This window comes from Papio anubis, chromosome 7, assembly GCF_008728515.1.
Source record: "Papio anubis isolate 15944 chromosome 7, Panubis1.0, whole genome shotgun sequence".
Taxonomy (NCBI): Eukaryota; Metazoa; Chordata; class Mammalia; order Primates; family Cercopithecidae; genus Papio; species Papio anubis.
In genome coordinates this window covers 8536262-8546119 of record NC_044982.1, presented here as the reverse complement: position 1 = coordinate 8546119, position 9858 = coordinate 8536262, and positions in this window count along the sequence as shown.

The following is a 9858-nucleotide window of genomic DNA, read 5'->3' as shown; positions in this document are numbered from 1 at the left end:
ATTTTGTAGGGAGTGCCATGAAGAGGAAATGGACCTCCAGACAGAGTCAACAGCAATGGCAATGGCAGAGATGCAAGGAGAAATGACATTATGCATGCAACTCTGAGCAATGCTGGAGAAGAAAATGTTATTAAAGGTGTGAGATCTGGAAGGAAGTGGCCAAAGTCAGATCAGCGGCCTTGTCTGTATGTCAAGGAGCTTGAACTTAGTTTTTTCTTTCTTAGAGAGGCACAGCATAGTTGAAGACTTCAAGCTGTAGGAGGGTTAGGATATGTTTTGGACATATTACTCAAGCTTTCATGAAGTGATGAATTGTTAACAGAAAATAAGTTAGGAGGCTGTTAAAATAGGCAGAAGATAACAAGGGTGTGAGTTAGGGGTAGTAGAAATGGACTGGAGGACAGAGGTTCAAGAACACTAGACAGGACTTTCTCAGTTTTGTGCGAGAATCATTTACTGAACAACTTTTGTTAGTCAAGTTTTACTCTAGATAATAGCGGGAAATACCAAAATCAGTGTCCGAGTCTATTTTCCTTGACACAATTTAAACTCAAATTAAAGGAGTTCTATTAATATTGAACCAAAGGCAAGAGGGAGGGTGGGGAGCAGAGGAGGGGGCCTTGTGAGTTTCATAGAGCGGGCTTCATGTTTCTAAAACAGGATGCAGTCTGCACCCAGCCCTCACATGACATTTGTGGTTTGGATAGGGCTGGTAAGGATTGCACCAGTTTTTCAAATCTCCGGTGATGAAGGCCTGACTGAATCAACTCAGACCACAGCAAAGGCTCTGCACAACCCAGGCAGAGCTGGTTGTCTCTTTTCATATTCCTAGCTCCACGGAAGAATGCCAGCTATCAGCCCAGGCAACATCTTAACAAAGCAAATCACTGGTTGCTATGAACTCCACAATGTTGGGATTTATAAAGGATGATTTTTTTTTTAACTTTTTGTCTCTAACGTAGAATGATATAGGGCCCTATTGCCAGTGTGCCCCATAGGCAGTCCCAATTTTTGTGTGTGTGCCCATGTTGACATAAAAGCACATCTGAATTTTACTTGGAGTTAAATCACTGTGAGTGTTCCTGGCTGAATACAGTGGGAACGCAATATTGTACTGCAAAAACAAGAGCTTGAAAATTGTTTCTGCAAAATTGAACTCTCTCCTATGTGTATGTATATGTGTGTGTATGTATATGCATATATATGTATATGATAGCTGCATACACAATGATAACTGAGAAGAGAAAGTAAATCCTTTGCATTTTGAGGCAGGTTTTGCTTCTATTGCTGTTATTAATTCACAGTGTTCAAATCTCTATGACCCAGTTTCCTCATCTGTAAAATGAGGATAATTATATTTATGAATAAAACACTAGGAGCTCTTTGGATGAAAGGGAATTCATGATTGGGAGGAAGCAATTTTATGACAAACTACAAAAACTGCATTCGCTGGGCACCCAGGCACTTGTTCTTCCTGGAGCCAGACTATTTCACTGGAAGCTGATGGATAAAAAATATTGATATACACGTTAAAGCTCTACTGAAATGCAAATGGAAGTCACTGTGTAGAATGATAGATTTTAAGATATGTTGACACGGCTGTTTGCTTATGGAACTCTTGCCAGCCCAATCCCAACCAGAAATCTCATAATATACCACGGTTGGTTGTAATATTGTTCCTGAACTATGCCACTTTGCTTTCTGACTATCTGGTCATGACTGGTCGTGTCAAACCAGATGTGTGTCCATCCTGCTGCTTCTCCTCAAGGCAGAGGCTACAGTTTTTTAATAAAAAGCTTCTGTGACCAGGGTTCTGAGGTTTCCAGGATTGCCTACAGTCTTCTTACTATGTCTTTAGTATTCAACCCCTTTGTTGCGTGAGTTTGCCGTTGCTATAATAAATGACCACAAACAGTGGCTTCAAACAACACAAATTTATTATCTCATGGTTTCTGTGGGTCAGGAGTAGGCACAGCTTAGCTGATTTCTTTGCTCAGAGACTCAGCAGGTGGAAATCAAGGTATCAACCAGCAGGAAAATCTCTGTCTTCAAGTTTGTATAATGTAACCCAATCAAAGAAGTGGCTGCTTCATCACATTCACAGGCCTTGTCCACAGCCAAGGGAAAGAGATTAGAGGTTCTGTTCACCGGAGGGTAGGACTCTTGGAATTCTTCTGTCACGCTTGTCATTCTTGGTGTCTCCTGTGTGCACCTGCTGTGTATCCTCTTCTGTCAGGTCCAGGGTCTGAACACATTTTAAAGCAGAGATGATTTTGGCCTGGGTTTTGAAGGAAGAGTAAGAGTTAAAGTTGAAAAGGGAAAGGAGACCATTCAGACACGGCGAGTGAGATGACTTGGTCGAGGTTTGATAATCACAATGCCTGCTGTGCTTGGGTCTATGTCTTCTGCTGGGGACATGGAAAGTGGTTATTAAAACCTTCATTTTTGATATGTTATGTTTGTGGGGCTAGTCACACCTGAAGACCTAAATCTTACAATGTAAATAGAAAAGGAAGATTGAAGGAAAATAATAAAACAGCTTTCTTCCGCTACTCTGGCACAGTAAGAATAAACATGTATTTAGAGCTGCAGTCTTTCCTTTATGCTTTGCTATAGATGCAAGTTACCTAACAGGCTTGAAAAAAAAATGCGGATTCCTGAGTCCCATGTCAAAAAATACTGATTGAATAGGACAGATATGATAGCCAGGAATCTGCATTTAAACAAACCTCAGGAATATTTCTAATGCAGATGTCCAAGGGCACCTCTCTCCCAAGGTAGAGGCTACAGACTTTTAATAAAAAGCTGCTGTGACCAGGTTTCCAGGGCTTTCAGGAATTCCTAGTCTTCTTACTGTATCTTCAGTATTCATTGGCTTTGTTGTATTAGTTTTCTGTGGTTGTGTAACAAATTACTGTAAACAGTGGCTTAAAACAACCAAATTTATTACCGCATGGTTTCTGTGGGTGAGAAGTTTGGACACAGCCTAGCTGGGTTCTTCGCTTTTTCCAAAGGCAATCCTTTGAGACACACCGATTTAATTTTTTCCCAAGTCCTTCACAGAAATTTCACTTTTCCCCTCAAAGTGACATAATGTTCATTTTACAGATGAGTCAACTGAGGCTTAGAATATGATTTTCCAAAACACTAAATCAATATATGATAAAAGTTGGGGAACAAATTCAGATTTTCTCTTTCAGGCCTCAAGATCTTTTTTGGCTTTTCTGTCTCTGAAGGCATAATTTATAGATGTGAGTATTGATTTGATCTACTTCCAACTGGCGTTTCAGCTTTTCTTGTTTGTTTGTTACTTCATCTCCTTAATATTTATGCAACCTGGACCAAAAGGTCTGCCTTTGCTTCGATGCTTATCCAAAGCCCTGCGGAATTCACATTAGCACTTCCATAAAAGTCATAAAGGCTCTGCAAACTGCTCACAGTTTAAATATGGGAGCCGAAACCCTATTCACAATTTAATATAACTAAATATGTACATACTTTATGGTCAATCATCCAGACCATTTACAGGGTCCCTTGGCTTTGAAATTACTAGATCTCAAATGGTGCCGTAGATGAGCTTTGCTTGACATGACATATATTGAAATAGACTGTGGAGCGATCACTTAGGGATGAAAACCTCACTACAGTCTTAGTGAACCAAAGCTAAGAGGCAAATTATTCAATTACAGTAAATTTACAGTAGCTTAATATTTGATAAAAGTGGTTCTTCCATCATCAGAGCATCTTATTGAAAACCCTTGAGCAGCAAAATAGCGCCGGAAACTCTTAAGATGTTTTAATCACTTATTAAGAAAATTCATCTAGCTTGATCTTTTATGAGCAGTTTGCCTTAAATATACTTTTTTTTTTTTTTTTTTTTGGTAATTGTCAGGTACTTTGCACATGCACCGTTGGCCTTGAAATTAACCCACTAATTGTTCTACTGTGGGCAGCGGTGGGCGTGGGTGGAGCACACAGCGACACCCACTGAAGTAAAGGCCACTTGGGGTTGAAAGTGTGGCCTTGGGAAAGGGGGATTTTGTCCATGCTTTGGACTTGCAGGTGAGGCATCAGTCCTGAGTGCTTGCCCTGCTGAGATGTGCCTAGTAAGGGGACAGAAGGCTTTATGAAAAGGCTAGCTGCACATCACAGGCCATGTTCAATGAGAAGCCAGTTGTCTGCCCCAGAAAACTACAAAGCAGGACTTCTCATATTTTAATGCAGAGATGAATCAACCAGGGATTTGGTTAAAATATAGCTTCTAATTAGGCCTAAGTGTCTGCATTTCTAACAAGCTCGAGGGTGATGATGCCCCTGCTGCTGCTCTGCAGAAGCCTCTTAGAGTTGCAAGAAGATAAGGACGCTCCCGCCCCACCTAGACTGGACATATTTATGAAGGTGGAGTCTCGGGTGAGGTGCCTGACCTGCAGGACAACAGAATATAGCAGACACGACCCTGGTGGGGTTTGAACCCAAGCTCTATAGGTTCCTAGCTGCGTACAGTTTTGGATGAACTGTTTAACCCATCTGAGAAAATTCTATCACATTGGGCTTGAGAAAGGACACCGAGTTTTGTCCATCCTAACTCTGGCATGCTGGATTGAGGGGCACTTGGGGAAGTTCACCTGGCCCTCCAGCCTCCCTGGATAGGTGCATTCAAATACAAATGCCACTCTTCCGCTTGCTTTGGAGTTGCCATCATGTAAATAAACATTCCCTCTGCCCAAACCTCATCCTTGTGAAGCCACGCTGGCTAGAAATGTTGATTTTTCTAACTTCTAGAACCAGAGTTCGACTTCTTAATCTGGGTTTAGTTAAACTTCCCTACTGCTCAGGCACTTGTCTTCAAATATAAAAGAGGCGAAGAGAGGGGGTGGAAATGCTAATTAGGCCCTGTCACAATTCCAGCTACTGTTGTGAGAACTTACAGTATGCAAATCAGATTAAACCGACCCTAAGCTTCTCAGGGCTAGGAGGGCAGGGGTGGGGGACTGGATTGACAATTGCCGGGTGAAAAGGTAAAAGCTGGTCCTCACCCTTCTCCCAAGATCCCCGTTTTTTTCATTTGCTCTGCAGTGGCTCTGAAGCCCCCAAGCTGAGAGATACCCAGGAGGAAAAGTCGAATGTCGAGATGTGTGTGTAGTGTGTGTTAAATAAAACACAGTCTGCTCCCCAATGTCGCAGCTGTATTCAGAGTAAAAGTGAGCTAATGGCTTTAAACACACACACACACACACACTCACACAATCACCATTCAGCTCAGTATAAATGTCACAGCATCAAATACCAAATACTGAGAATTATTAACGTAAGTGGCCTTCTATAATAAAGCTCATTATTAATAGGCCTATTAGCTCAGCATTCATTTGAACTGACAGCAACTTCTTTCTACGGCAGCTGTTTGCTCCCTTTTTACATCCAAGACCCCTTCTGACATCTCAATGTATATTAAGAGGCAGAGAATGGGGTGGGGGATGGCAGGGAGGCGTGATGAAAGGAATGCAGATTATTTTAAAAGGCGGAAGAGCGATGGGGAGTTCCTATTTATCAAGCATGCATTATAAAATAATGGCAAGAATTATTGAGCATATATCACATGCAAGCATGTTACATGTGTTATTTTATCTCATTCCCAGAAAATACAGGACCCCAGTTAAAATTAAGTTACAGATAAATCACATTAGAAAATACAGGCATGTTCCAAAGATTGTTCCAATTATATGTTATTTATCTGAAATTTAAATTTAACTGGGTATCCTGTATCCTTAGTTGCTAAATATAGAGCAAATCCCACATTTTACAAGTAAGGGTACTGACTGGGTATCCCGTATCCTTAGTTGCTAAATATAGAGCAAATCCTATTATAATCCACATTTTACAAGTGAGGGTACTGACTGAGTATCCTGCATCCTTAGTTGCTAAATATAGAGCAAATCCTGTTATAATCCACATTTTACAAGTGAGGATACTGACCGGGTATCCTGTATCCTTAGTTGCTAAATATAGAGCAAATCCTATTATAATCCACATTTTACAAGTGAAGTTTCTGACTGGGTATCCTGTATCCTTAGTTACTAAAATATAGAGCAGTCAATGTAATCCATTTACAGTGAGGTGCTGACTGAGGTATCCTGTATCCCTTGTTTACTAAACATAAGAGGAAATCTAATATAATCCACATTTTAAGTGAGGGTGCAGGTTTAAAGGGTGCAGTCCAAGGTCAGCCCGCACATTGGGTATGAATTGGTATGAACCTTGCTTTAGAACTCATTCCTTCCCAAGAGTTCCCAGAGGCTTCCACCATGTCAGTTCACGACACACAGCTCAATATAAGCTTCCTCTTATTCATTTTCCCAGAGGTTCATGTAGTCGTCTTTATTGTACCCATTTTGCAGATGGAATTGAGTTTCTGAGCTGTCAAGTATCAGCAGAGTCATTTTGGTCATTTGTCCAGCATTTGCTGAGCAGCTACCCAGCACCAGGTGCTCGGCTGGACACTTAGGCTATAAAACTCATATAGAGGCTCATTCCTCAAGTCTTATGCATACGATAAATGGAACAAGGCAAGTGCACCAATCAGGTAAGTGAAATGTATGATAAGACAAGGTTAACTATCAGAACTTCCCCAAAACAGTTAAGCTGCTATGTCAGTTTCTCTTTTGCAAAAGGTTTCACCTGGTGAAGAGCTTTTGAGGGGCAGATAGTGTAGATTAATTTTTAAAAAATAGTCTTAAAGAAAACCCTGGATTTATATACACAAAAACAGTGTTTTATTTTTAGCTTAAAAGTCTAAACTTAAGAATTTAATAAATGGGAATCTGCAGAGACTAGTTTAATATTACACAGAAAATTACATGAAGTGATGGTCACCCTTCATTCATCCATCTCAACTCAGCATCAAATGATGGAGAACAGATTATTTGACTTTTATTAATGTCAATTAATAAAATTCATTTTATTAAATGAATATGCATTAAACACCTAGTATGTCCAAGCACCATAACGGAAAAGCACACACTTGCTTTCAGGGAATTCACAGTTATTGTATACCCTCTCTGACCCTCATTTTATTCATCTGTAAAATGGAAATACAGGTAATGCTTACATCACAGGGCAGTTGTGAATGTAAAATGAGTTAATATACTTAAGCTCCTAAAATAGGGTCTGGCACATGCTAAATGTTCAGTAAACTAGAGCTCTCACTATTTTTTACTGGGGGCTGATAGAATCACATAGGGCTTATACTAACAATATGTACTGACATTACAATGTGGTAAGGGGTTATTTGGGGCAGATGCATGGTGATGCAGGGCCAATAAAGTCAATCCACAACAAGGCCCTAGAGATAAATGAAGGCTTCATAGATTACAAGGTGAGTCCTTCCCCAAAAGTCGGGAGGAAAGGACATTCCAAGGTTAAAATTAGCTAACATTTATTGACTCATTGATGTAGGCACTATTTCCACATACAAGTAAGAAAACAGGCTGTAGTTTGCATATCTGGGATATGGACCAGTTGGTGTGGTTCTTGCTCCCAGTAAGTCTCTCTGGACTATAATGGCAAGTGACCTGGGGCAGCTGGTGCCCAGTGAGAATGGATGGAACATGGAAGCAGAATATGGGGAAGAGGCCAGATCAGGGGCAGCCTCAAAACTCGTGGAAGCTAATGACTTTGTCCTGTGAGTGATGGAGGACCACTGACTAGTAGACAAGAGAGGGACAGGGGAATGACTTGGTCAGAGATGAGTTATAAAAAAATTGACTCTAGTGGAAATGACAAAAAATGATTTGGGAGAGAGAGATTAGTACCACTTTCACTCATCCCCCATCCCTCTACCCCTTGCTCACATGCACACACACACACACACACACACACACACACACAGAGAGAGAGAGAGAAAGAGAGAGAGAGAAAGGAGGTATAGTTTTCAAGTTGTCTTGTTTGTGTGGCTATGAACTCCAAAGTTTTGGCAAATACATCTAAATTACATGTATAACAGCTTTTTTTTTTTTTTTCACCAAAGAGATCCTTCCTGAAGAAGGCTAAAGTGTTCCTTATATTATAGCCCAGAATTGATCACTCCTTGTAACTGAAACCTCTCAAAATAGTGTAACGTGGCTCCCCACTTGCATGATTCATTTAATGAGCTGTTGAAAGCCCTGTAGGAAATGGACTGTGCTTAATCAATTCCAGTACTGTGTTTGGATGTAACCAATGGTTGGTAATTCAATAAATGAAACCGATGGATGGATGGATGGATGGATGGATGGATGGATGGATGGATAAATTAGTGGATGAATAAAAGAAGGGATGAGTGAGTGGGTGGGGTGTGGGTGGATGGAAAAATTAGTGGATGGATAGATGAATACATGGATGGATGAGTGGATGGTAGGTGGATGGATAGATGGATGGATAGAAACATGCATAGACAGTAATGTGAATTATTAGGCAGATGGATAAATCAAAAGATCAGTGGATGGGATGCTGGTTTGATGGACAATAATTGATTAATTAGTGAACCTAGAGTTTACAACTTACTACTTCTGGAGTCTTCATCTTCTCAGAGGATCTCTTTGGTGAAAAGCAAAGCTATTATATATGTAGTTTAGTGGTAGAAAGTAGTTAAATCCAGCAACTTAATAAAAATACATGGCTTCTAGAACCTCAATCACTTTTAGAAGATAGAGAAATCATCCAGAAATATGTCTTCATTTGAACAATAAACCCACAAATATGTTGTTGAAAAAATTTAGATATATTTGCCAAAACTGTGGAGTTCATAGCTGCACAAACATGACAACTTGTTATAAGTATTAAATGAGTGAACAAATATAAAAGCCCCTAGGATTATGCCCAACACTTAGTAGAAACTTACTGATAGTTGAATATCAATACATTTAGGACTGGAGCTATAATATCTAGGATATTCACCAGGTTAATGAATACTAGTTGCTACAACAGGTAAGTCTTGAAATCTCAGTGACTTAACACCACTGTATTAGTCTGTTTTCACACTGCTGTAAAGAACTGTCTGAGACTGTGTAACTTATAAATAAAAAAGTTTTAATTTACAGACAGTTCTGAAGGGCTGGGAGGCCTCAGGAAACTTACAATCGGGGTGGAAGGGAAAGCAGGCACATCTTACACGGCAGCAGGTGAGAGACAGCAAAGGAGGAACTTCCAAACACTGATAAAACCACCAGATCTCTTGAGAACTCACTATCATGAGAACAGCATGGGGGAAATCACCCCCAGGATCTAATCACCTCTCTTCTTTGACACGTGGGAATTACAGGTCCCTCCCTTGACACATAGGGATTACAATTTGCGATGAGATTTGGGTGGGGACACCGAGCCAAACTGTATCAACTGCAAAGGTTTTTCTTCTCACTCACATTACAAGTTCAGCACCATTTGTGGGAGATTGTGGATGCAGGGATTGCTCCACAGAGCCACTCAGGTATTGAGGCTAGTAAGTTCATCATTGTACAGTTAATTCATTTGAAACACAGGGCTGTGTGGTCACTGAGGTAATGGAAGATAAGAAGTGGTCAAAACAGCCCTTAGCCTGACAGGGTCTACACCTCCTCTCCAGTCAACTGAGCAGAACTTGGTACATGGTTGGTGTCATGTTCACATTCACTTTAACACTGTTTGTCTTGCCACACTCTGCTGTGCCATGGGAGATGACTCTGACCACATGCAGAGTCAGCAGGGAGTGCCTGAGAGTGCAGACCTCTGACAGCAGCCCTCAGCCAACAATGAAATGAGAAGCAGCAGATAAACACCCTAACTTCCTTACTGCTCCATCAGGGTGATTCCAAGGGTCTCTTTATACTGATTTCTAGAGTTCCCAGT